At 47.3% G+C, this 26,427-nt stretch overlaps 2 protein-coding genes and 1 long non-coding RNA gene across 8 annotated transcripts in view; 2 read left to right on the top strand and 1 right to left on the bottom strand.

Moving 5' to 3' along the window:
- The window catches only part of INSYN2A (inhibitory synaptic factor 2A), a 58,029-nt gene extending 56,230 nt beyond the window's left edge, over positions 1-1,799 (bottom strand). For 4 of the 6 annotated variants that reach the window (XM_032490668.1, XM_032490666.1, XM_032490665.1 and 1 more), the window contains exon 1: positions 954-1,799. The gene's annotated coding sequence lies outside the window, so the exon portion shown is untranslated. The remainder of the gene's footprint in view (positions 1-953) is intronic. The other 2 variants (XM_032490669.1, XM_032490667.1) reach the window with 2 other exon arrangements.
- Positions 1-26,427, top strand: part of DOCK1 (dedicator of cytokinesis 1) — a 484,302-nt gene that overhangs the window by 253,224 nt on the left and 204,651 nt on the right.
- LOC116666926 lies at positions 1,329-26,104 on the top strand. Its single transcript, XR_004323727.1, has 3 exons — positions 1,329-1,341; positions 2,075-2,076; positions 26,036-26,104. It is a non-coding gene; the product is annotated as an uncharacterized LOC116666926 (long non-coding RNA).

Below are 26,427 nucleotides of genomic sequence, written 5' to 3'. Positions count from 1 at the left end.
ACTCCTGGCATCCCCTTATCGCTAGCTCCATCTCCCTGTGGAATGTTTTGGGGTAGTAGGATGCTGAGGGCACAGGGACAGGCTTTTTATCCTGGCGGTGGAGAAGCCAGCCGAAACCCTGAGCATGAGCCAGCAAGACGCAGACTCGCTTGACTTTGGGCTCCAGGCGCTGCCCCGGCCCCGGGCCGGCCCGCGGGCGCCCTCCTCCCTCCTGCGCTCGCTCGCCAGCCAGCAAGCCCGCTCGCTCGGTCTGCAGCCTTGGTTGGTTTCCCACGCCTGTCCCGGTCTGACTCGCGATGCCAAGCACCCGGAATACCCGCGGGCGCCGACCCCGGCCCGCAGCCCCGGGAAGGTGCCAACCCGAGCAAGCCCTGGCGCCGCGGGAGGAGACGGGCATTTCACGTGGGCATCCGCCTTCGCTCCTGCTCACGCCTCTCCTTCGCAGCCGGCGTCAGGGCCCCTCCACTCGGACTTATCCCCCCCGAAGTTAATCAGACGCACTTGCCAGTTCGCTTTAGTTTGGAAAATACTTAAAAGCCTCGAAACGTTCAGGGCCACGGCCGCCCCCAGATCCCCCTAATTCTGCCTGGCTTGGGCTGTCGGGCGCTCTCGAGGCTGTGGCGTTTATCTAGAACCGACATCGCAGACCTGCAGCCCCGCTCCTCCCCGACCGTAGCCAAAGTTGCCGGACGCCCCTCGGCGACCCGGCCTCGCCAGATGCAGTTGCATAACCTCGCCCCCCGCCCCCGCCCCGCCCCCGCCTGTCGCCCGGTCCGCTCCCGGCTACCCCGGCGCATCCTGGCCCCGGGAGCCGCCGAGTCCTGGAGAAGCCCGTTCGGGGGCGAGGGCGAGCGCCTGAGCCGGGGTCGGCGCCCGTCCGGGATGTGCTCTGCCCACGGCCAAGTGCAGCGGGCGCCGGAGCGCAGGCGGAGGGCGCGCGGGGCTCCGCTTACCTTTCGCAGCTTACAGATAAGTCGAGGTCGGTGCAGCGCCTGGCTCGGGCATGTCTCGCCGCGGACCCGGGCAAGCCTGGCGCGGCACGGAGCACTCTGGGCAGGGCATCCGCGGCAAGGCTCGCCGGGCTCGCGCGGAGGAAGCCTCGGCTCCGGAGACTTGGCCAGCTGCGCGCCCGCCGCCCGCCCCCTCCACCGCCGCCGCCGCCGGCCCGGCCCGCCCGGCCCGGCCGGCCGGCCCCCGCGCCGCAGCTCGCGTCCCTCCGGCCCGGCTCAGCGCCGCGCGCGGGGAGGCAGCGGCTCGGCCGGCTCCGGGGACGCCCGCGCGCTCGCTTGCTCGCGGCGCGGCGGAGCCAGCCACAGCCACCCGGCTTCGTGCTCCTCCGATGTCCTCATTTACTGCAATTGTCTTCGGCGAGATCTCCGAGCAGGGGCCGGGAGGCGGGGGCGGAGAGGGGGAGGGAGCGGGAGGGAAGTCCTTGCCGCCGCCCCCGGGTCCCAGCTACTCCGCGGAGCCCGGCGGCCGGAGGACAGGGCGCCGGAGCCGCGCGCCCGCCGCCAGTGCGCCCGGCTGGCACCGAGGCGGGCGGAGCCCCGGGCCCCGCGGGGCGGGGGCGGGGGCGACGCGGGGCTGGGCCGGGCCGCGTGCGTGGGGTGGGGGAACCGGAGAGAGTGGAGCGGGCGGGGGTGGAGGAGCCCCCGCCCGCCGACGCCCGAGCCGGAGCCGGAGCCGGAGGAGACGGTGGAAGGAGCCGGCGGCGGCTGCCGCCTGTGCGCAGGGCTCCACCGCGGCGCGTCCTCCGGGTTTCTGGGCTGCAGGCGGCGCTGCGCGGCCCGGGAACTTGTTGAGCCTACCCTGGAGCCGCCTCGGAGCCGCCGCCGGAGGGCGGGGACCCCGCGTTTTCTCTCGGGAGGGGTCGTTGGGGTCCCCGGGGCGCTGGCCGCCTGCTGTGCTAGCCGACCCGGCCCAGCGGGGCTTTGAAATCCAGGAGCGCAGGGGGCTGAGGCGCCTGCCCCCTCACCTGCGGAGTGCTGCCTTGCGGAGGCCAGGGTCAGGGGCTAGTTACCTGGAGTCCAAGCCGGGGTCAGCCCCTGAGGGTGGAGACTGACAGGCGGGCCAGCTGTGACTGGCCTGAGGACTGAAGCAGGACTGCCGGAGGGGTCGGTTGCCCGCTGACATTTGGGAACACTGAGAACAGGGCCGCCGCTGCTCCTCATCAGGACCCTCCCCTTGCACTCACACACATCACCCACCTGCGGATGCCACAGGGTGCGGGCTGCGTTTGTTCCAGGGCAGAGTTGAGCTCACTTGGGGAGGCAGAGATCTAGGATGCACAAGGAGCTACACCTCTCCCCCGCCAAATCCACCAATGAGTAGGTCTTCTGAGCTCCGAGCAGCTGCCCCAGGGGCCTCCCTGATTCCTGGCAGGAGCTGGTGCCTGGACCTGGGACTAGGCATTCAGCTAGCTGCGGGTCTCTTGGCTCCTTAATTTTTCTCAGGCTTGGGGCTTGAAGTTTATTCTCCATGAACATACCTGAGAGTAGCCACATTCATTGGTTTTAATATTTACCAAGGAAGTTCAGAGAAATGTTAGACAGGAGGGCAGTGACAGGCTTTGGAGGGTGAGCTGGGAAGACAATTGCTAATGTCCTTTCTCTCACCCACCTCTTCAGACACAGCTACCTGCCGGTGCACACACCCCTGCCTTCTCACACACCCCTGCTCGCTCATCCCTGAGTTCCTGCCCCTCTCACCAGCCCTGTGCCCGGGTGCCAGCCATTGCTTGGTCCTTGTTCACTGAGCTAACCTGAGCTTAGCTCCATGCTTTATATAGTATCTGTTCTCTATAAATTGCTTTATATGAAATACTTTGTCTATACACAGATGCTTGGAGTGATGTATCCAAATATTACACAAGAAAAACATCTTAGAATCTCCTTTTTGCTCATCCTTTGGGACGCAACTCTACAACCCTTGGCATCCAGATATACCCAGGAAGGGAATCCTGAACCTGTGGATGTAAACTCTGCCCACTGCACTCTTTTTATTATCCCGTTTTAACCTAGATTCCTTAAGTCTAATTTTTAACCTGTTTACTTCTCTCGCTGGTAGTGATGCTGGTGGGGCTGGCTGGAGAGATTTGCCAGGTGATGCCTGAGCAGCCTGGAAACGTGTAACCTCTGTTATGCCTAGGAGGGAACTGATGTTGGGGATGGGTAGGGCTTGGGGACATTTAATGCCAGGAGGGAAGGATTGTCACTGTGGATGCCTCCAATATACCCTCCTGGGGATGGGCTGTGGCTACAGTGGGCTCAGTAATCTCTCCCAGGAGTCTGGGGGAACTTCCTGTAAATCTTGCTTTATTGCTAATCCATAAAAGTGAAATCTGTCTTCCATCTCTTAAACATGTCACCATAAGTAAAGCTGCCAGGAAATCCTGAAATGATGCTGGTGGTAATGGAAAACTAAATTTTGAGGGACCCTGAGTGAACACTGGTAAAGATAAATGCACAAACACATACCAGACAGGACAGAGGAGAGCCACAGGTGGCAACAAGGGAACAGCTGCAGGGACAAAGGTGTTTGAGATCCATGTGATGTATATAATTCTAGGCAGCAAAAGGAAAGCTGTAATTGAGAGGTTAGGAAACTCACTTAATACGAAGAGGAGAATTTAACTGACCGTTTCCATATCATCAAGACTACTTTTAGTCGTTCAGTTGTCTAGTAGACTTACAATTGTTTCCCTGAGTCTGTTAAAATCATTGATATCCCCTTTCTTTTTTGAAGTACAAAAGCATTGGTCTCTTATATTGCTTCATTGCAAGTCTTCGACTTTGCGGATGTAGTTATTCATGAAACCTTGTTTCCCCATACCGTGGCTGTCGAGAGGTATTCCATGTGGGTGCAGTTCATGGGTTATCATGCTCTAATCTTTAAGGCCAGCGCTGTGCTGAGGGCTGGCTGGGGACGCTGGGGATTCAGCTATCTTCCTGCTCACAGACTCCCATGGCATTATGGTTATTTTTTTAATGGATGAGATGTGTGTGTATTTTTAGGGTCTAGAATGAATCATTAGGTTCAGTTTCCTCAGAAAAAGAATTAAAGTTGGTAGAAAGTGGATTCACTTTAAGAATCAATTAGGTAAAAATTGGTGCCTTACATTTTGCTTCAGATTTTTTGCTGGAAAAGATGGACTTGCAAAGGGAAAATTGGCTAGTTTTAAAGGGGGATTTTCTGAAAGCAGAAGCACCTAAGAATAAAAATACAGGAAAGTACATGACAGATAATAGGAAAATATTTGTCTCTCTCTTCTTTTGCCTCCCTCTTGGAAATGCACATGTGTTAGGTAGAGAATTGTTGGATTTTCAGCCCTACAGCTTAGTAAATTTTGATGTCTCAATTTCCACATTACAAAAGACAAGAATATGCAAGTCAAAGATGTACAAAAATGTTCATTACAGTTTTTTTTACATCTGTGTTCCAAACTGGAAATAACCCAAATTTCTGTCTACAGTAGGATGGATAAAAACTGGGGGGTTTATTTATACAGTGGAATACTACACAGTCAGGAAAAGCAGTTATTGCTGGTGATGTGGTAACAGGTGTGGCATTCATAAACCTTATGCAGCAGAAGCCAGATTCAACACTAAATGTCATGTGATTCCATTTAAATAAAGTCCAAGAAGGTGAAAAAGTTGCCAGTGGTGGTAAATGTCTGGACGGTGGTTATTTTTGAGCATCTTGTGTGCACAGGGCCACACTGCTTTCTGTGTATCTTCACGTAGGTGGTTGCACAGTTGGACACATATGGAAAGATTCATCGAGATGTTCTCTTTTCTCCGTGTGCCTCCATTCTGTCTGGGCATTTTCACTGCAATCTTTGCCATGTCTACACCCATGTTCCCCAGTAATCTATCCCATTAAATGAACCAGCTTATCAGTCAGTGAAATTACCTTGTATCTTTTGAAGCCCCTTTCTCTCCAAAACCCAAGCCAAGAGAAAAGAGGGATGTTGGCCGACTTGCTGCTGTAGTAGGTAACGTTCTTGATTAGCTGCATGTTGGAGCATCCTTCTTTGGGAGGCAGCTGCTGAACATCTGTCTGACTCTCAGATGCCACCCTGATAGAGTTCACCTTGGAAATGATTTTCCTGCCTCATCCTTTAATGTTCTGCAGTGGTTGTCAGGTCAGCCTGTGTCTGTGATGGCAGGTTCCACCCTTCAGTTCAGAAGCTGTAGGTACAAATCAAGGAAGCTTAACCCCTACAGAGGGCAGGTAACTCGGGTGGACCCTAATCTGCTGGGGAGAGATCAGTCACATCAGGATGTTTTTCTTTCCTCTTTCAAGAAGACCTAGCACTCAAAGGGGCTCCAGCTGGACCTCATCTTTAGCCTAGGGGACTAGCGAAAAGCCCTCTGAATCTCTCCCTTTATCATGTTCTGCTCAAGCATTTATTGTCTGCTTTCTGGACTGACTTTCTGAGCATAAGAGCCTCCCTCTGTGTGAAGTCCCTTGCCCGTGGCTCTTCCATTGTCCCGGCAACAAAGCCACGTTGCCTCCTGGTGGAAGTCAGAGCTGTGTTTCTCAAGTGCTGGTTCCTGTTCCAGAAGCTCTCCCTACCCCTAGGTTCCCTTCCTTCCAAGATGAGTTTCTGGAGAGGTGGTATATTATCCTGGAACACAATTACGTTTGGAAAAACTGAACATCATGCAGACTAGATGAAATCCCTGGTTTTCTAAAACGCATCATTGTGAATCTCATTTACCTGTAGGAAATGGAGTGGTTTTATTTTTAAAGAGAACAAAGGTGGTTGTAGGTTTTCTTGAACACACCGCGCAGCCGAGACATGAGAAATGGTGAAGGGTGGACGTGCGCTCTGACTCTCTCCCTCCACACTCGGAGCCCCTCGTGTGCAGGGTCTGCAGACCCAGAGGCTTTCCCCTCTCCTAGGTCAGTTTCTACCCCTTTCCCTTAGGTGGATGTGCTGGGAAAATAAATGCACGGACCTCATTTAGCTGACCTTCATTCGGTGAGTCTCAGTGATGGGGTCCATGAGGATTTCTCATTATCCACATCTAATCTACTGGGAAGCAGATCTCTTCCAGATGAGGTGGATGGCTAAGGGGCTTTTCTTAATCCCTGCTGGTAATACTGGCAGTGTTTTTGAGCCTGCTGAAGTCAACTCCTCATAAAACAGGTAATATGCCCAGGCTGAAGAATGATACCTTTGACCAGAATTAGGTTAAGAAGGGATAAAAATTGCTTTCAGATTTCAGTGTCCGCTCTGCTAATCCACTTTGCTGGTGTCAAGTCTACTGATGACCGTTTCTCGAGCTGTCTGCCCTGGTGCACACAAGCCTGGGGTCAGTGTGGGCCGGGCCACGGGGAGGACCGTGGTCTCCCTGCAGCGCTTGCCGTCGGGTATCTGGTACAGATATTCCCTTGTTTGCACTCTTTTCCGCTCTTAGGATTCACAGACACCGGGGAGCGATGGGGGCAAGGAGAGGGAGAAGAAAACAGAACCCCCCTTATTTCACTCTTCTCCTTCTACCCACCCCATTGACCATAATGATGGTCCTCCTTTGTGGGATGTGTCCAGAATGCCACGCACCTGGTACGCCGTGCCATATCTCCCTCTGTCCCCACGAGACGACCATGGAATAGATACTCTTACACTCTCTTCCTAAATGAAGAACAGAAAAGTTAAGTAATTTCTCCAGGGTCACACAGCCAGGAAGTGGTGGTGTGTAGATTCAAATCCAGTTCTGCCAGATGCTACAGTGGTGCGCTGCCCCATTCAGGTTTACTCTTTGCACATCACTTTGAGCTTCGCCCAGGAACAGATTGAGCATTACTGTGTTTGTACCACGCCTTGGTCAGACATCATGGTCCTACTTGAAGACTGGTGTTAACCTGTGGGACCCTCTCCTGGAAACACCAGCTGCCTGTGTCCAGAGCCTCCGGGCTGTCGTGGTGTCAGCTTGGCTCTGCCACAGGACAGATTCCAGCCAGAAATGTGAACTGCTAAAGCCAGCCGCTCATAAAGCAGATCACGTGTCCAGGCTGCCCGGGGCATGTTTTTGACCAGGTGTTGGTTTACCTTTACTCCCTGTCCTGCCTCTGATCACTGTATCAGACTCTGAAGTAAAAACAGTCCCTGGAGCAGCGTATATGTAATCATGTCAAATTTGTATAGCACCTTAAGCTTGTGTAACTTCAGTGTTGTGAGCCCACATTTTCCTCACTGAATAACAACTATAGAAACAAGTCATCACTGCATGTGTTCCCTGTATACCACAGAAGCCCACTTCAGGTCCTCCCAGTGCCGTGCACAATGACCCTGTATTAGGATGGTCTAGTAATGCTTAGTAACGTGGATCACGGATGACGTGGTACCAAGCGACCACCCACTGGGAAGCAAGCATTTTGTTTTTAAATCTTTTGTTTTAAAGAATGTGAAACATTTTAACAGGCCAAGTTCCAAAGGGGAAGAATACATACAGTCTTTAAAAAAGTCCCTACTTCTGTTTGGTGACCTCTAAGGTCACACCCAGATTTTCAGTTCCATGTTTTTCATCAACATTTCTTTTTTTTTTTTTTTCATATTACTGAATCCTTGGAAAATTAAATAGGCCATTACTTTAATTCCACTGCTCTGTTGGGTTGCAGATCCCCCCGTTTCCAATTTGCCTAATTTGTGTTTTGGCACATTCTGGAGCAGCGCTAAACTCTAAACGTGTGCCCTGCCTTAGAAGCTCACTTCTGGGTTTCCATCTGTTAATACCAGTGCACCCTTAACTAACATGAAAGCAATAACCGAAAACATATTTTAACACATTTCTTGTACGAATTTAACTTCTTACAGGATCCAAAGAGAAGAAGACATTTTGGTTTTCAATGTTACTTTTTAAAATACAAAATTGAGTGCCAGAGGTTCCAGTACATACCATTAGAATGTCGTGCAGACGGCCAAGGTTGACTGGGACACCTGTACCACAGATCCCAGCTCCCTGGCGGGTTCCTGCCCTGCTTCTGAGCTCAGCAGAGGGGAGGGGCCCTGATATCCCAGGTCACGAATTTCATCCCAGTGAGGGAGGCAAATCCTACAAAGCTTTTTTCTTATTGATGTTCATTCGTTGGCTCTTTCATTGGAAATTAAAAGAAGAAACTTGAAAATCAGGGCATTTAAAAAAAATAATGAATTTGACTTGTGAATTTGGTCATCAAGTCACCCAGAAGATGAAAGACAATTATTGGAGAAACCTGTTACTCTGTGTCAAGGTTCAGGGGACTTTTCACTTTTGTGTCTGCGTTCTCAGTGTGGCACCCAGTATTTGTTTCAGAATTTGTTCAATATGGAAAATGTTCCCGGGGGCTTGGGCCTTTCAGCAGTCAGGGAGTCTTCTTGAGACGGAGAGCTGAGGCCCGAAATGGTCACCACGTCCTCATTCATCGTGATTTGTCCCCTCCTGGCCCATCTTGTGCTTTACATCTCTCTGCCTACTTGAATGTGGATCACCTTGTTGCGTTTGATCAATGCAGAATTGTCCTTTTATGAGGGTGTCTTGGGCTGTGAGCAGTGTGCCCTGCAGTTCTAGTAGATGAAATTTATTGATGATTTATTTTGTTCCCTGAATCCAAGTACGAAAATGAAGAAATTTATTTTAATGGTCCTTTTTCTCCTCCTCTCCCCAGCAGAGTAAATATTGTCACATGAAATTGCTGATGACACTTCCTAGTCCCTTAGAATAAGAGTTGTGATTCATTCACACCATGAAAATAGTGAAGAGCCAGCATTTTCACCCGCAGATCCATCAGCTGTCGGCCCTTTCCTTGTTTGGTCCCTGGGTGTTAATGAACATCTTCACTTCTGGAGTCTTCTCTGCTGCCGACTCCGTCGTGGACTAGGGACGTGGCTTCTGGATGTCAGGCTCTGGGTCTCAGCCCCGGGAATTCCACGTTCGGGCTCTGTGGTTGTGAGCGAATCGCAGGAATTCAATTAGGTATTTTAGACAACCCTCATAAGAAAATGAACAGATTCAAGCCACTCTGCAGTTTGGTAACCACCTCTTCCCGGTCACGTAAGTGGCCCAACTCCGACGCCCACAGCTCAGGGCCCGTGGCTTCCCAAGGAAATGTTTTCCTTTTGCACCTTAGGCATATGCTGGGTTCTTTGTTGAATTCTTGCTTTTCCGATGGACGAGCATGCTTTGTTATACTTACAGGACACTTTAAAACATCGCTGTAGCGAAATCAGCTTCAAGTGTGACGCATATGGCAAGTGTTGAGACGTGTCTGATGTTTGCCATGAAATGTGAACAAGCTCCACTAAAGCAGAAATAATATCTATATACTGTGTAAAATGCCAAGATCGCCCGTCGACTTCTTTATTCTTTTTTTCTTGACAAGCATGCATAATCTCTACATTTGAATACAGAATAGAGCCAGTGTTGTAAAGGAGTTGTTCATCCGTGTGTGTAACTCACTTTAAGCAAACTCCTTATATGAAAGTGTGTCTGGGCAACAGGTAGGCTGATAGCTTTCACTTTACCAAATGCGCATTTTGATTAAGGTTCCTTTCGGATAATTACTGTCTCTCATCCCCTTAGAGGGATTCAGTTTGTCAAAAATTACTTCATACTTGACTTCGCAGGACTGTGTCTTTTGCATCAAATGTAATCAATGCAAAATCGACTCTTGTTCAGACACATCCGTCCTTGGTTATACACGCATTCTTGTTGACACACAGGTCTGAGTACACTTACACGCTGGAAATTTCTGAAATTGTTTGTGGTGAGTTTCTGTCCATGTTCTGGGAGTAAGGTAGTCTGGACACGGTTTGGGTTTTCAGAGCAGAACGTCAGTGTTCTCAGTTCACTAAAGTCCCCCTCTGTCCTCAGGGTGGCATTTAGTCAGTGTGAACCAGAGCTAAGAAAGAGAAGTGGACATGTCTCCCACAGGACCAGGCGCTGCTGCGTACTTTGCAAGTTCTCTCTTACTTTCATCCCCTCCACAATGTTACGATGTACAAACATGTGAATGTTAACGTGATGTGTGAATCGAAGGGCTGGTTGGGTAGCATCTTGGAAGATTTTTTTTTTTTTTTTTTGCCTATAGCACTTTTCAAAGTTACAATAAATTGGAATTTGCTAAGGTGTTCTTAGTGCTTCTACAGGCCTTGTCCAGTTGAGTTTATTCCTGTTTTTACAATAACCAACACTCTTCCGCCCCTAATGTAAATAGACTTACTGGCTTATTAAATATTTGATGTAAATATATGCTGATTTATTCTGGATCATGACAAGCCTTGGCATCCTGGGTCCTGTTCTCCATGAAATGAAGGCAGGTTTCGGGTACCCTCTTTCTTCCATTCACTGTTACTACATTCTGGACCTTCATGGGGAACAACAGAACTCTGCCACCCTCGTTTTCTAGTCTTCATTGAGCCAACTCTCTTTATGTCTGTCGGTTCTTCTGTGCTAGTCATGGTTCTAAGGCAGCTTTCATAAGGCAGGACTTCGTCTTCCTAAAAGCTCTGTGAACCTAGGTTGTGGTTGTCAGCACCATGTCAGGTGAGGAAAGCAGCACAGAGAGGTCAACTAACGGGACTGAGTAGGTCTGGAATCTTGACATCAGAACCACTACCAAGAAGTTGTGGGTAATTAGGAGTCTTCTCCAGAAATATCAGAGAACTATTCAGCTTCCGGTGAGGCAAAACATAGATGTTCATGTGTGTTTTCAGTGTATGCCTGAATGGACCAGCACACTTTGGAAGACCTGGAAGGACTGTCCCTTTTTCCCCCAGGAAAACAAAGCATCATTTGTTCTTGTATGTTGAGAACATGGGTGATTGTCACATTTCGGGCAGCTGACTTGACTACCTCATTTTTGTTGGGAAGAATAGTTTATAGTAGGGATTGCAAACTTTTTCTTAGAGTTACATAATGAATATTTTCAACTTTGTGGGCCATACAAAACTCATCTTTGCTGTCAAAGCAGGAAAGGAGCATAGACAACAGGTAAACCAATGAGCATGGATGACTTCCAGTAAAACTTTATTTATAAAACCAGGAAGTGGGCCAGATTTGGCCCACGGGCTTTAGTGTGCTGACCCCTGGTTCATAGTATAAGTTGTTCTGAAGAACTCTGATGCCATATATAGGCCCACATTTTAAAGGACAAATTAATAAAGCAATTGATTCATCACAAGAAACAGTGTTTTTCCCTTTTGCTTCTCACATGCGTTGGGTTCTAGGTAATATGACTGCATCTGAGATTTGAGCAGGATTCGATCAGTATATCCTATCAAGGATGACTTCTGGTGAGGGATGTGGTGATGGAGCTGTTCGTCTGTTAGTATTTGAGTAACAGACAATAATTCAATGCCTCAAGATTCACATAGTAGGAAAAACAAAACACAAAGCAAAACAAAGAATCCTGGAATGGCAGCGTCTTTGTCACTGAGTACCAGAAAGATTATGCTTCGGTGGTTATGGGAATAGCCTAGTTATTGGGATCAAAAGGCAGTGGTCTCTTCAAAGGGAAGGTGTGTGTGTCTGGGACTATTGAACTTTCACACCCCCGGAGAGAACACTATATACTAAGTCAAGATAAGTCAACACAAGATGATACTGAGCAATTATTATTGGATTTTCATCTATAGCTGATTTATTTAGGTGCTTTATGAAACCAAATGGAGTATCTTTGCTGTAGGCTTTTAATACAGGAGCTATTATGGTTACTGATGTGATAGATATATATATATAGTTCTAGTCATTTCCAAACAGTTAAGATAAATAGTTAATTTTCTGTAATTGTTCTTTGTACCCATAAGAAAAATGATTAAGTGTTTTTCACTAAAGGATTAATAACCAGTCAAATATCATAATTACTGTTATATTATTCTTCAAGTTCAAATTTATCAGGGAGCAGAGATGTCGTGTCCTTCTATCATTTTTTCAAACCTGCCAAAAGTGTGACACAGTGATCACTGTACTCAGTAAACTTCATTGTGTATTGTCTCCGCTCTTTGAAATTTGTCAGTATTATATTATCTGTTGGTATTTTGTGGTACTCTCGAAAGACATGAGATAAACTTTTAATTTAGTTTTATATAGCTACACTTTTGTGCAGCCTGTCATTAGGACTGCAGGCTGCCTTATTATATTCATTGAAATCAGTTTATTGTGCGTTGTGCTGTGATTTACCAAGCGGCAGTTAACGTCATCTCTCTTTGACGACAGCCACATGTTTACCTAGCAGTGAAGATCTTAACCTATCACCCTGCATTTCTCCCAAGTGTGTTTCATGGAAGAAAGCGCCTTGGGATTTATCTTCTCCCTCATGACTCTTGGAAGCACTGCGATGCCTTTGAATATCCAGAGGCAGTTCTTTGGTCTCAGACCCTCCTTTAGCTGACAGCGAGTGGCAGCTCTGAGAGCTAGTTTTCATTTTCCTACTAAGGTTTCACTTGGTGAGTCAGAATGTTTAACACACAGAAGTTAAGAGAAGGTTGACCTTGCCTTTGGAGTTTAAGAACAAAAGCGCAAGCAAGAGTGTGTTGTGTGTGTGTTCTAGGGCTTGATTTGGGCTTTCGTAAAAGAAGGCAGAATCTGGGGTCGTTCTGTGTGGGAAAATCGCGTTCAAGACTCCCTGAAAGTTGGAGAAAGGAGCCAGGGGTAGTAGAAGCTCGGGATGGGGTTAGCCCGTGTGTGCTTTGGCGACCAAGTCCTGACTCGCCTGGACTTGAGGAGAGGACAGATTTCACCATCACTGTCAGAACTGAGAATCTGATACCCTGTCTCGTTCAGTGTATCCCCACAGCGGGTAGGCTTAACGGGAGTACCCAAAGCTGCTCCAGTTTTTTTCCTTGGTTGGCGCTGCCTTTCATCGTATTTATTTATTTGTTTGTTTGTTTGCTGAAGTCTAGTTGATTTACCGTGTTGTATTAGTTTCTGGTGTACAGCATAGTGATTCAGTTATACACACACACACACACACATACTCTTTTGCCTTTCATTTTTAAATGATGGATTTGCAAAATAGAAAAATAGTACAAATACAAGAAAATGATTCACACCAGTCAGCACTCCATCAAATTAGTTGTAGGAATAAATATGCCCCACGGCTGGGACAATTAAGTGTTCCATGTAGAATTTATCGGAAGAACTTCAGAGAGACCCAGGGATGGCAGCTGCCGTTCTAAGGGGTGTGCCCGCCTGCTCCTGTCAGCGCTGCACCCAGACAGGCAGACCCTCAGAGCACGTGAATTCCCCGGGGCCCCCTCCCTGAGACTTCTCATCTTAATTCTAGTTCACCCTAGTAGGGCCTCAAGGGTTTCAGTGTCCTCTCTGCTGTTTTCCAAGGGCATGGAGACTTGGCTTAAGGAATTCCTAAGCTTGGCTTCTGTGCAGCTGGTATAAGTCATCATTCCCGCTTTATAGTCACTCAGACACATTACGATACTATGCCAAGTTTTTTGTTTTTTCTTTTTTGCAATCAGAGAAAAAAAAGATTTCTATCTCAGTTCCTTGGTTCCCTCGCAGCGAGAATGAAATTTTTTATGAAGTCTTAAATTTGGTGGTTATTGTCCCATTACCTCTAGAAACTACTTTGTGAGGACTGCATTCTGCCCCCTCCGACCCGCGCTGTGGGCACCGTCAGCGCCCAGGACGCGGCCCCAGTGCTCATCCCGGGAAGCACGGCCCCTGCTCCTCTCTGCCCAAGTCTCCATGGAGGCCCTGGATCGCCGAGGAGGTGACGTGAGGCATTGGCGTCTCTGTAAAAGGGCCTGTGCCTGAGAATCTATTTCCAAAGATGGGGGACCCAGTACAACCGGAAGCTAATGCAGTCGGAAGGGGGCTTTCTGAGATTCCCGGGAAGTAACTCTCAGGTTGAGCCCAGGAATCCGGAAACGCAGGGCGCGCAGGAGCTAAGTCAGGCTGTTTGTTTTTTCCGTCCTGCTCCGCTTGCTTGGCCTGTGATTCTGCTGTCTGTCCCGCGTCGCACCTCCCTGATGTAGAGGCCCTGAGTACGCGGGGGCCAGGCCAGCTCTCCGTCTCCCTGCAGTAGCCGGGCTGCTGGTTCCAGGTTGGGAGCAGGATGACCTCTACTGGTCTCTCTCTTTTTGTTCTCCTTCCCCAAGGATTCCTCAGCGCAGGAAAACTGAAAGCACAATGCAGATTCTCTCCCTCTGCTGCCTTGTCTTCGGCGTGACTGAAGTTCTTTAAAAGAGCGAAATAAAAGAATATTCTTAGAGTTGATTTTGAAATGTGACAAGGGCTTAATGACTGAATGCATTACAACCAGCGGCCCTTGGCATCCTTTCTTGAGCTCCAGCTGGGCTGCCCAGCCCTGCCCACCGTTGCAGGAGGGGCAGCTGGGGAAGGCCAAGGGCACCTTGCTGGACAGGCGGGGTCTGCCTGTCTCCTCCATTAGGGAGGGCGTCTCTCTCGTCTTGCTCGGTGGGTTAGCAGTCCAGGTGCGACCAGGCCCCTTAGGAGGAGAAGCGCTCCTCCCCAGCTTGCGCCCCAAGACCCGCTACTGGCCTTCGCTAGGCCGGCTTCTGTGTCTCCTCTGTTCTGCCTTTCCAGGGGACTGTGGAGGGACTGCTGCGCCCTATTTGTGGATCTGGGGTCTTGAGGCAGTGTCTGACCAGGCTCAGGTGCTCCTCAGAAGCAGAGCTGTCTACGTGCTTTCTATTGTTGTTATATTTGCCTCTGACATGTAACAGCTTTCAGTTCTGAATTTTTTTCCAGTCTATTTTTTAGAGCACTTTTAGGTTCACATTGAAATAGAGGGGAAGGTACAGAGATTTCCATTAACCCCCTGCCCTGCCACATGTACAGCCTCCTCCCCGACTGTTAACATCCCCCACTGGAAGGGGACGCTTATCACAGTCGATGAACCTACGCTAACACATCGCGATCGCCCAGCGTCCACAGATTACACGTTCTCACTCGTGTTGTACGTTCTGTGGGTTTGGGCACATGTAGAATGACACATTTCCGCCATTATAGGATCACACGGAGTGATTTACTGCCCTAGAAATCCTCTGTGCTTTTTATGTTATCATATTTGCCTCTAACATTTAACAGCTTTTCTTACTCAGTTTTTTTTCTTTCTCTGTCTCTTCTTTTTTTTGGCAACGGGAGGTAATTAGGTTTGTTTGTTTATCTGTGATGGAGGTGCTGGGGATTGAACCCAGGACCTCATGCATGCTAGGCACACACTCTACCACTAGGCTATACCCTCCCCCGTCTTACTCAGTTTTTATACATTGATTTTTTTTTTTTTCCCTTAGTAGAAATGATAGATTTAGATGATTGGTCAAGTAAAAACAATTCAGGCACCATACTTTTTATAAAAATATAATCAAAAGTAACGCACGTAGTTGGTTAAAAAGGAAGGTGGCATAGTCGGGGGTCCACCTGTCCTCTCCAGCCACCCCCTGGGTGGAGCCATGAGTCCTCCCGGGCTGTGCCCCCCGGCACAAGCTGCTCCTGTGAACACTCACCCTCTCCTGACTCAGGCTCTTTGCCTTTTTCACATGGGTGAGAATCTGGGAGATTATCTCCTGTCCTTGTCAACAAGTCTGCTGCATGTTCCAAAGGACTACCGCGTGTGCCGCGATTCCAAAGTTTGAAAATAGCGCCATTTAAAAAGGCTGAGACTCGCAAACCAGATTAAACTTACTCTTGAGACCGCAATGTTTTCCTCCTCCAAAGAGTCCGTGATTTAGAGAATAAGCACATTTTGCAAAAGTAGTCAAAACGGGTTTTATCTTCTCGATTTGTAAAATTGAATTTTATCTCATTTGGCTTTTGAAAAACACCCACCCCCCGTGGGTGCGTCATCTTGGCTCTGTGCATTTCCTGAAGGAAGGAGGGCTATTTACCATCCGCTCACTGATTGCTCAGTCGTCTTCCCACTGGCCTTCGATGACGTGTCTGCTGAGGACGAGTGCGAGATTATTTCAAGAATCATTTTGGTCTTTGCACGCGTAGGAAATGGTTTTTTGAAGCACACGTACATGTGGTTACTCTGACAACACGAGCTGCATTTCAAGACAAGGGAGATTTCATTTTTACATGTTATTTTGTACACATGTGCTTGAAGGAGTATGTAAGCAGGTGATAGAATCCATGGAGAATCTGAAAGGGGTTTCCAGGAAAAGGTGAAAAAGCTTTAATACTAGAAGCCTTTGATTCAGGGACTTGCTGGCTGCTGAGGACTGGGCTTCAAGCTTCCAGAGCCCTGACTTCGCTTCCTTTTTGTGCTTTCAGGTCACCCAGGTGAGTTAAGCTTTTCCCTCTGGACGTTCCCCGGCGCCCAGTGATTGAGAAGCCTTCATTCCGTTTATGAGCATTTGGGGTATTTGTGTGGACTTCTTTCTCTCCGTGAAGGATGACGTTACCAAACCTATTACATGCCCTTCCACGGTGGAGGCTTCTCTGCCGTGAACTTGAAGTCCCCTTGTGAGTTAGGTGACTTGTTTCGTCAGCACTTTTTTGTTCCCCACTCCCCCGCCTGTCCCCCCAAAGGATGGAGAATGTGTCTGATTTTCTGCTTCTTAAGTTTAACTTTGGAGAAGTGTTTTCAGTTGGGAAAAAAACCAGCAACAACCCAAACTCCTTGTTTCACATTTTAGCGGTAATACGTGCTTTCTGTAGCGAGTGAAAATAGCACAACGGAAGCGCGTGCGAAGCCAGATCTCACCCCTCTCTCCCCAGTCCCCCTCCCGTCCTCTCATGTCCCAAGCAGCGCTGGCCGCTGGTGTACGTCTTTACACAGCTTCCTTCCTGTTTATAAGCACTGACGCGATTTTCAGCATACATGTATATTTTATTTACACAAATGAGTCCAGATTACTGTCGGGACGGAGAGGGAGAGAAGAGAGTTTTCTTTGTGTATTTTTACAAAGTAGAATTAATATACTGACATCACTCTTCATTGCTTTTTTTTTTTTAACTTGAGCCCTTTTCTCCTTTATTCTATTTTATTTATCTGTTTTTTCGTTGAGGTATAGTCAGTTTACAATGTTGTGTCAGTTTGAGCCTCTTTTTAGAGCAGGTTTAGGTCCACATTAAAATTGAGGGGCGGGTACGGAGATTTCCGGTGTACCCTCTTGCCCCTCCCATGCACAGCACGCCCACCACCAGCAGCCCCACTGGAGTGGGAGGTTTCTCATACTTGATGAACCCACATTGGCACTTCATTCTCACCCAAGGTCCCTAGTCCACATTGGGGTCCACTCCTCGTGTTTTCCCTCTAAGAGTTTGGATAAATGTAGAATGGCATCTATCCACCGTTCTTGTATCACACAGAATCCTTTCCCGCCCTAAAAATCCTCTGGGTGTCTTCACCTGTTCATCCCTCCCTGAGATTCCAACCCCTGGCAACCACTGATCCTTTTGGCCCCACAGTTTTGCCTTTTCCAGAATGCCATGCAGTTGGATACATACATTATGTGGCTTCTTTTACTTAGTGATATGCATTTAAGTTCCTCAGTGTCTTTTTTTTTCATGATGTGATAGCACTTTTTTTTTTTTTTTAAGTGCCAGATTACATTCTATTGTCTGGATGTGCCACAGTTTATTTAGCCATTCCCCTGCTGAAGGGCATCTTGGTTGCTTCAGAATTTTCGCCATTGTGAGTAAAGCTCCTACAAACACCTACGTGCAGGTTTTATGTGGACATACGTTCCCAACTCCTTTGAGTAAATACTGGGGAGCACAATTGCCATGAGGATCTAATGGTGAAAGTGTGTTAAGTTTTGTCAAATTGCTTTATTTGGTAATACATCTTGGGCGTCCCTGTCATCCCTAGAGCAGAGCTAAGTGTTTTGTTTTGTTTTACCAGAATATTCTTTAAGCATTCCTCGTGTGCTATAAACTGAAGACTAACGGCTTCCCTAATTCCTTAGAACAAATGTATTAGTACAAGTTATCTTTGCTGCCAGTGCATCCAAGTTTGTTCTTCATGGTAGAAGAGTTATTTTAAGACTGTACTTGGAAGAGAGGTGTTTGGGGTGGCTTTGTGGGCCGCTAGTAGCATCCTAGGTAGAGGGAGAACATGACAGGTAATTTTCCTTTTTAATCAGCGTGATCAGTGATCTTTTCTGTTTTTAATTTTATTTTTTATTGAAGTGTAGTTGATTTACAGTGTTAGTTTCAGGTGTACAGCAAAGCGATTCAGTTATATGTATACATATATATGTATTTTTTCAGATTCTTTTCAATTATAGGTTATTACAAGATGCTGAATAGAGTTCCCTGGGCTGTACAGTAGGTCCTTGTTGTTATCTGTTTTCTATATAGTCCTGGGTATCTGTTAATCCCAAACTCTTAATTCAATGGTATTTTCTGCTGCTTTGGAAAGATCATATACGTAGACGTTCCTATGAGAAATCTGACTTCTTCTGAGTGCTCTTGTGCACTTTTGGGCTAGGGTAGGATTTATATGATTTAGCTGCATATTTTGGGGTGTTGTCAAACATTTCCTTTTGGCATCGTGGTAAGTTCTACCTAATGGATTGGTCATGTAAGATCGGATAACCCCTCGTTGAACCAAGTGGAAGTGTTGCCTTATAGCAATTTCCTTAGAGACCTTCATATGTTAATGTACACTGTGAATTTGTGGAAGATGAGCTAGGGCTTAGCATTGCAATGTTTCCCTGACTTTCCTTTTAGGGAACTCTTTATTTTTGTGAAGCGTGTCGTGGCCAGTGTTCCAGGGAACACACTTTGGGAAGCGATGCTCCGCCGGCTACGCGTCACATGTAGAGCCGCGCACTTTCCCACTGTCCAGGTTTCTGCCTTATTCCAGCTGACTGATGGTGGACATCAGCATCATTTCTTTCTTTTTTTTCTTTCAAATCAAAACATCTCATGCGTACAAGCAAGTAAATACATTAATTTGTACAGTTGAAAAAGAATAGTAACATGAGTCTCTGTGCCATTTCCAGCCCAGCCTCCTTAGATGCTCTCTGGGCCCTTAGCTGTGTGCCTCTACGTTCTTCTGATGTCGTCTGCAGTCAGATTTGTGGGTCATCTCCTTGTCCTTTACAGCTTCCTCACCTATTTGTGTTTCCCTTAAAAGTGTTTTCTTATGTTTTGCCTGCTGTAGTCCTTGAATCATCCAATAGATATTTTTTCTGTGATGTGCTTTTTACTTTTAATGTTTGTAATCTCTCCGTGGTGATGGGTGCAGCTGTGGTTCGTTCCTTTTGGAGGAACACCTCCCGACCGGGTCATCCCTTCTTCGTGCCTGGGTGTGTGGGTGGGGTCAGTGTCTGCGGTTAGAACCGTGCCATTAAGATCGTCCATCTCACCGTCTCCGGGCACAGCTGTGCAAGAGCTTCTGTGGGTTGTGTACCTGGGAGTACAGGGGTGGGTCTACATCCTTTTTAGGCAAATGCATCCTTAGACCAGGAGAGTCCCCCCGTCCTTCTTGGGCCCCGAAAGTCCAATTGCATAGTGATCCTGAAACAGAGACACGACCACTGTGATTCCTCCTCAGCTGCTCCCTGTTCTCTTTTCCTGATCCAGACATATTCATGGGGATGCATTTTTAAATGTACACGGACACCTGCTGTGTGATGGGGGCATGCTGGTGTCCTGAACTGGGCTTTCTCCCTACTGACTCTGTTGAGCTTCCAGCTCCCCTGGGAGCCCAGGGCTTTGAACCAGGACAATTTACAACAGAAGCCTCAGCTGAATTCTGTACCCTGTTTATCTTGAGTTCCTGCTAGTGGGTACGAATAGTGATGGATTGTGAACAAATAGCTCTGCCTTGTTTTTTTAGACCCTGAAATAGACAGGATGGCTTTGATAATCCTCTTTGACTGATGGGCACTTTCTGTATCCAGATCCCATTCAGAAGCTTAAAATATGCTTCTGCAAGGTTGATTTCAAGATACATTATACAGAGCTAAAGAGAAGAAAGGCAGAAAAACCCTATCTGCACATGGGATGATTTAGGGACATTTTTTAAATGATCAAAATCCATTTGGGGGGGTAGCAAACACAAACAAACAAACAAAATCCCAGAAGACAACTGCAACACCATCTAAATGACATGAGCAGTGGCAGCAAGATTTTCCTTTTCTTACCCAGTCCCTTCAGCCTAAAGGAACCACAGCACTTCTATTCAAATGCAGCTCCAAGTTCTCGTTTGTGTTTCTGCTGCTCAGTTACCTGACTGCCCCTTTTCCACCTGACATGCAAACCCATGGAGCTGGTGCTCCCTGGTAACTGTCTCTCAGCTGTGGCAGGGGGGCTTATTCGCAGGGACTGCCGGGATAGAATCCCTGATACCTGCGAGTTAATTGCGGAATCCATGAATGAAATTGTTTTCTGGAAGCTGTGCAGTCTGCCAGATGCGTGGGCTGCACCGGGGAAAACAAAACACAGCAGCTCCCCTTCGGAGTCCCTTGTGAGCCACTGGAACCTGTTTGTCAAGGTGTCATTTGTTATATTGACTCTGAAGTATCCAGATTGGAAGTAGCTTTTGTGAGCTCTTCTACCAGACTCCACACAGAAGTAAATGCTTGGTCCCCCCCACCCCCCAAAAAAAAGGTAGGGAAAGGTAGAGCTTAATGGCAGAGTGCATGCCTAGCCTGCATGAGGTCCTGGGTTCAATCCCCAGTACCTTCATTAAAAACAAATAAATAAATAAACCTAATTACTGCCCCCCTCTCAAAAAAAAAAAAAAATTAAAAGCGAACGGTGCAGACACGAGGGCAGCACAGAGCAGAGGAGACAGGGCCTGCCTTTGGGAGTATTGCCGGCTTTTAAGGGGAGACCTCTTGCTGCTTCGTGGAAACTTGTCAAAGTTGTGTTATCCTTGCAGAGGGAGCAGGGAGCCCCGGAGCCCACACCTGGGCGTGGCTTTGATGTGATGTGGCAGCCTCTGGACTGTCCCGTCTCCTGGAAAATGAAGAGGCTCAAACTCACTCTCCCACACGGGCAGAAGGCTCATTGATAAAGTCCCAATTTCGTTAATGGAGCGATAATGTGTCTCACCCCCCCGCTGCTCCAGAGTTTTGCTGTTCAGGAGACGCACTCACGTCTTCACGCAACATTTCAGAAGGGTTGCCTTGCCTCATTACTTTTCAATATGGGCGAATTTGCCAACCTGCTAATTTAACACAGGATTCAGTCCTGAGTAGGAAGCAGTTGCACAAGCGTGTGTGACCCCATGCCGTCCCTTCGGAGCGGGTACACGTCTTGTGCGACGCAGATGTCCTGCCGGGCCTGAAGCCGTTTCCATCTGGTGGGAATCCCAGCCTTGGGATCCTGCTGGGGACCAGGCTGTGACCCTTGCCTCGGAGACGTCTGCGTGTGGCCGTGATTCTGTGCGCTCTGCCTTGCTAGGCGGCACTGCAGGGTACGGATGAGTGCGGCTGGGACCTGTGCTTTCCTATTCCTGTTCTCAGCATCCACCGTGTCCCCTGTTGCTGCCTCGCAGGTAACACAACCGTCCACTCTGGGCTCCTTGCACGCAGCTCCTGCTTCATAAACACGTTTAATCCAGGGCATCAGCTGGGCGTGGTCTTGACTTCCTTCTCCTTCACTCATTTCAGAAGGCCTGCTTTTGTGCGTCCTGCCTGCAGTTCTCTCCTGAGCTGGACACAGAGGTGCCGTCTCCTTGTCAAAGCCGGTTCTGCGTGCGCCCCATTTCTTCCCCTCGCCTCTTCAGGACTTGCTGCGTTCACTCCTCCAGGACCTCTTGCATTGCCCCTCCATTCTTGCTCTGGGCGTAGAACTTCCCTGGCCTCAGCAATGCTGTGGTCCGCCCCTCCTTCAAGCCAGATCGCCCAGCTCTGTTCTGTCTTGTTCTGCTCACCATCCGGCCTCTCCTGGAGAACAGCCAGCTCCTGCCCCACTTCTCTCTTCCTCTCCTGCCTTGTCACCTCTCGCTTCCGGAACTGTTCTGTCCTGGAGTCCCTAACATCCTCTGATAACCACGTCCCTCGCCTGGCCACCAGTCCCCATCCTCCTGGATCTTTCCGGGGTGTTTGATTACCTCTTTCTTGTTGCTGATGGATAGACCGAAGGGGGCACACTGACTATCAGGTTCAAAACAACACCTGAGGGTAGAAATAATCACTCTAAATGTATATATGAATAAACCAATACTCAGAAAGATTAAGTAATCTCCTTGGTGTTACATTGTATATGAAAGAATTGACATTCTGTCACAATGTGCTTGTTGTGTTTTTAATACACTGTCATCCTTTCCTTATGACTCTAATTTTTATTTATTCCACCTCTCTGAGCACTTTTTTAAATTGTCCTTTTATGGCATCTTCCAGTGCAGCTGTCCTCGTGCTGTGGTCCCCTAATATTTTCTTTCAACTTCTCTTATTTCTTCTGTTCCCCCCTGCACAAAGCTTGACTTCTCTGCAAACGTCTATGTTTTGCACCTGCATTTCCCACCATTTGCTAGAGATCTTCACTTGTGTGTCTTACTGGTGGTTCATCTCTGATCTCCCACGACAGGCACTTTTCTCTTGTTGTTGTTTTGTCTTCCTAACACCCACTTTTTATCATTAAAAACTTTTAACACCTTTATCATGTCATGATTCCTATACAGTAAACTACACATACTTCAGATGAACTATTTGATGAGTTTTGACAGGTGTATACACCTATGAAGATAGCTAACATTTCCATCACTCCCCAGGAGGTGCAAATTTCATATTCCCAATTTGTCCTTTCCCACCCCCTTTACCCTCTGGTAACCATAAGTTTGTTCTCTATGTCTGTGAGTCTGTTTCTGTTTTGTAGATAAGTTCATTTGTGTCTGCCTTTTTTTTTTTTTTTTTTTTTTTTTTTTTTAAGATTCCATATATAAGTGATATCATATGGTATTTTTCTTTCTCTTCCTGACTAATTTCACTTAGAATGACAATCGCCAGGTCCATCCATGTTGCTGCAAATGACATTATTTTATTCTTTTTTATGACTGAGTAGTATTCTATTGTGTGTATGTGTATGTACACCACAACTTCTTTATCCAGTCATCTGTTGATGGACATTTGGGTTGTTTCCATGTCTTAGCTATTGTAAATAGTGCTGCTATGAACATTGGGGTACATGTGTCTTTTCAAATTATATCTTCCTCTGGATATATGCCCAGGGGTGGGACTGCTGGATCATATAGTAAGTCTAGTTTTAGTTTTTTGAGGAATCTTTATACTGCTTTCCATTAATGGCTACACCAAACTGCATTCCCACCAGCAGTGTAGGAGGGTTCCTTTGTCTCCACACCCTCTCAACATTTATTGTTTGTGGACTTTTTAATGATGGCCGTTGTGACTGGTGTGAGGTGATGCCTCATAGTAGTTTTGATTTGCATTTCTCTGATAATTAGTGATGTTGAGCATCTTTTTATGTGCTTGTTGGCCATCTGCATGTCTTCTTTGGAGAGATGTCTGTTTAGGTCTTCTGCCCATTTTTTGATTGGGTTACTTTTTTTTTTCATATTAAGCTGTATAGGCTTTTTGCATATTTTGGAAATTAGTCCCTTGTCAGTCGCATCATTTGCAAATATTTTCTCCCATTCTGTAGGTTGTCTTTTGTTTTGTTGATGGTATCCTCAGCTCTGCAGACACCCACTTTTAATGATGAATTTTTTCAACCAATTGAGTGTTCTTTATTTTTCTTTACTATTTTATAACTATGAAATATTTAAGTCATTTTTAGGGATAAATAATGCTTCATGGAACATCTATTGGCCAAAATATCTCTCTATTTAGGTTTATTTCCTTGGGATCAACTCCCACAAGCAGTGTTGCTGGGTCAAAAACATTTTGAAGAAGTACTTAAATATGTCACTTTGGGAGACTGGATGAGCAAAACAGAAAATCAAATTTTAATCGCAAGCCTGAACGCTATAAATGAAATGATATCCACAAATCAGAAAAAGTCTAAATGGCTTTTTATGTACCACGTATTATTATGCATCATGTTGGTAAGCAACAATGTTGCCTTGGTTCAAAGCCAGCCATGGACCTCAGTAAACAGCCAGGAGCTTGCCTTGCTCCAAGTGTGTTTGAACTCCATCACTTTACCTCTTGGTCGTATTCCGTACTCCATATTGTCGACCACTGAGGTGCCCAGTCCCACGATGGCACCAGCTTGGTCCTTACACTAAAGCAAGATTTTACTGGTAATAGGATTCTGGTTCGTTAATTTCCTAAATGCTCTTGCCTGCTGCTAGAAAATTTTTGGCCTTCAGAGCACTGTGTTCACAACTGTAGCCAGGGAGAGGAATTTATAGAAGGCTACCATTGTCAGATGGTCGAGTTCTCCTAGGAATGGCTGGCGTCAGGTGAGGATCTGAGCAGAATTTCACGGGGAGGAATCACTGGTTGGGGAGACCTACTCCAGCAGGGCAGTGCCTCCCAGTTGCTGACTGCAGCCCTCGCCTTCCCATTTCTGTGTCTGTATCAGGGGCAGGGTTTGGTGTTCTTGCGTAGTTCATCCTGCACCTCTGATCCAGTCAAGTCCAAAGAGAGGTGCGCACTGGCCGTTGTTCTCCTCTTCCCTCCAGCTGATGGCTGACTAGGAGGGGAGAGTGGGGATTGGTGGAGGAGACACTTGTTCATTCACTTGCCGCCGCGTTTATCAGGTGATCACCAATGCCCATGTTCTAGGTGCTAGGCATTCAGTGCTGCAGCCAGCAGCCCTGCCCGTGTCCTCATAGAGGCTCTGTTATGACAGAGGGGTAGCAGGCTGGAGGTGGGGAAAGGTTTGGGCAGGGAAAAGCAAGAAACATTCCAAAGCCAGGCATCTCATGCTACTGGACCCAGAACCTGTTCATGGGACACCTGCTAACACCCTCTCCTTTCACTGTAACTCGACTTTGTTCATGATTTTCAGCTCTAAGAGATGAAAACTGGTTTTTTAATTGGATTCTGCACATTACTTCCTTGGAACTGCATAGTATAAGCGGTTTAAGCAGTTTCACGCTGGGTTTTATTTCATTAGTGGTACTATGTTTGGATTATAATTCTCATAAACTGATAATATGCTAATTTGCTGGAAGCCAAAATAATGAGAAGCCTACTGTGTGTACTGGTGGTCTGTCAAGCATACTGTGCTTTGCCAGGAGACTCAGAGCGCCTAGGGATTTTTCATCCCAGTCTACAGAAGCAAAGGTGTATCTTTAAAAGATGTCCAGTTAGATAAATGGTAAGTCCACGTAACAGTTCCTTATCTGGAGATCCTCATGGAAACAATAGCACAGTCATGCTTCAGACATGTAAGGCCAACATACTGGCAATTTGAGTGCGCTTAAATGTGCTTTTGCAAATTGAAGAATTAAGTTTTCTTGTATCCTTGTACCATTTATCTGAGGGCAAAATGCCACATGGAAAAGATTTTTATGAGATAGAAAAATTTTAGAATGTAATTACTTCCATTAAGAGAACATCAAAATATTTGAGTGCGGTTTCCTTTATAGACACGCGAGCACCATTTGACTTACGATGCAGTAAGTACATGTGAGACCGTGCAGTGGAGAACACTGAGGTGTCGAAGCAGAGTCTGCTACTTTGCTTTTTGTATCACTGATAGTAGAGCCAGATGAAGAACTCTGGTTCACAATGGAATCACGTCGTAACCTTCTGCGCTGGAGGAATCTTTTTAATTTTTCGCCTGGGGTGGGGGATGGGGGACGCGTCTTTAAATGAGAAAAACTGGTAACTTGCATAGCTTGCTGTCAAAGACTAGGACGGGTGGCTGCTGACCTCTGCCCGGCTCAGTCTCCTGCCCACACGTGTGCTCCACCTGCCAGGGGTGCTCTTGGCAGTGATCACACAGTTTGCACTGAGGCAAGGCAGGGCTTTTTCACAGTTCACACGTCTCTGCACAGTTGATGCCTGCTGTCTCCGCCATATTGAAATTCAGGGCTGTTTCGCTATTTTTCCTCCTATTTTGTGCTTTCATTTCCCAATCAAAGGACAGTCAGACTTCTAGGATATTATTTATTTAGTTCTCCAGATTCTGAGTTGGGTCTGTGGATTATCCATGAGGTTTTCCTTTTAGGTGAAGGAAGATTTGGGGTGGAGGGCAGGTCAGGAAGAAACTATTGGTTCTTTGTGGTTGGACTGGACTTGCTGAAACACACGAGTCCTAAGGAGGGTGGACGTGGACCTTCGTTATCTGTTCAGAGCAGCCCTGCAGAAGGAGAGGCTTCGGTTATGTTCACTGCTGTTTGGGGTTATTTAGTTAGCTTTTTGCTAACTTCCTCATCCCGCATCATTCTACTGACTCACCTCTTGGCCATTTTGTCCATAAGTGGTGGTGATTGGGGTGGGGGGTACTAGGTCATTGGAGAGAATGAAGTCTGGGTGTGATTTATGAGACAATGATGAGTTGGCACTGGGAGCCCAACTTCCAGTATCTCAGACTCTAAATCTATTTGGAGAGCAAGTCTTTAAAGAAGTGATTAAGTTAAAAT

The sequence above is a fragment of the Camelus ferus genome, chromosome 11, assembly GCF_009834535.1.
Source record: "Camelus ferus isolate YT-003-E chromosome 11, BCGSAC_Cfer_1.0, whole genome shotgun sequence".
Lineage (NCBI taxonomy): Eukaryota > Metazoa > Chordata > Mammalia > Artiodactyla > Camelidae > Camelus > Camelus ferus.
This window is presented reverse-complemented; position numbering and strand designations above follow the sequence as displayed.